This window comes from Canis lupus, chromosome 5, assembly GCF_011100685.1.
Source record: "Canis lupus familiaris isolate Mischka breed German Shepherd chromosome 5, alternate assembly UU_Cfam_GSD_1.0, whole genome shotgun sequence".
Taxonomy (NCBI): Eukaryota; Metazoa; Chordata; class Mammalia; order Carnivora; family Canidae; genus Canis; species Canis lupus.
The window spans coordinates 38,024,126-38,025,465 of NC_049226.1; the positions used below are offsets into that span (position 1 = coordinate 38,024,126).

Below are 1,340 nucleotides of genomic sequence, written 5' to 3' on the forward strand. Positions count from 1 at the left end.
ACGGAATCCCTTCATTGGCCTAGCCTGGGATTTATCAATCATTAGCAGTTTATGAGTCCAATGATCCAAAAATTTCTTAAATGTTTTTGGAGCTCAGTGATCTTCATTCCCTGGCTGGGAGCACTTAACATTTCTGCACTTTGGTGTACTGAAAAAAAAATTGTGAGTTTGGTGCTTACTTTTCTCTGGACCTTTATCTCTGGGTTTCTGGGTTATTACACCTGGAGTTGTGAGAACCAAGAAATCATTCAATGAGACACAAATAACAGATGGACTGAATCATAAAAAAAAAAGGTGAGTGGGAGGAAATTGGTTAGAATTCCAGTTCCTGTGTGTCCAACATACAACAGCACACACATACACACTCACAATCTCTGTCTGCAATTAGTCTTCTACCATTGCCTTTATAATAAACCATCTGTTTCTTTATCCTTTATGCTTAGCACTTTTGAGTTCTAGTATAGTATTGATTACATTATCGCATGAATTTCTTAAGTTTCTAGGGGGTTTTGGCAATTTTATGAGTTCTAGGTATTTGGTTTTTATTCTTCCCCAATAGACTGTACAATCTTTGAAGATGAGAAACAGATTTCTTTCATCAGCCAATTTCCTTTCCACTTTTCCTCTGCATAGGCTAGGGCATATAGGGGATACTAAATAAATTCTACACACATACACACACACACACACACACACAGAAATGCACACATGTGGTAGTAGTTTTTTTTTTTTCCACTTTTCCAACGAGTATTTATTATTAGTTAAGCCATGATTCAGGATCCCAGGGTGGGGATTACCATGTACCCAGGTCCCCCTTCACCACCCTGGGAGAAGGATGGAGGACAGAGGAGAGGTGGGTGGAGCCAGTTCAGATCTTCCCAGGAAATGTGCCTTCTGCCCAGCAGTCATCCCAGGCCGACACCCAGGATATGGGGCAGAGGGACTTGTACACTCGCCGGTACCATTCGCACATGGAAACATCACCCCCTTTAGCAGTCATTGCTTTCTCACAGCGGTGAAAGTCCAGGTAGTTCTGCCAGCAGTTCCTAGTCTGGTTCTGGTTGGGGAAGCAGCTGTCAAAAGGGGCATCTGGTAGTTCTTGATTTTGGACTTGATGTCTTCTGCCATGGTGCTGACTCTAAAGACACCCCTGCAGCACCTCGCAACTCAATGTGACCCTCAGCAAAGACTTTTTTTTTTTAATTTATTTTTATTCATTTTTTTTAGATATCCATTATCACTGGAACCTGTGCTTTATTTATAGTGCAGCTTACATTTCCTGGGGTAGTTCATACATGCATTTTCAAATGCAGTGGTCACTGCCAGTGTTTTTTAAAACT

The 1,340-nt window shown here is 41.3% G+C and overlaps 1 pseudogene; it reads right to left on the reverse strand.

Annotated features, from left to right (window-relative positions):
• Positions 1–727: 727 nt before the first annotated feature.
• Positions 728–1,128, reverse strand: LOC102156230 (annotated as a pseudogene).
• Between the last annotated feature and the right edge of the window lie 212 nt (positions 1,129–1,340).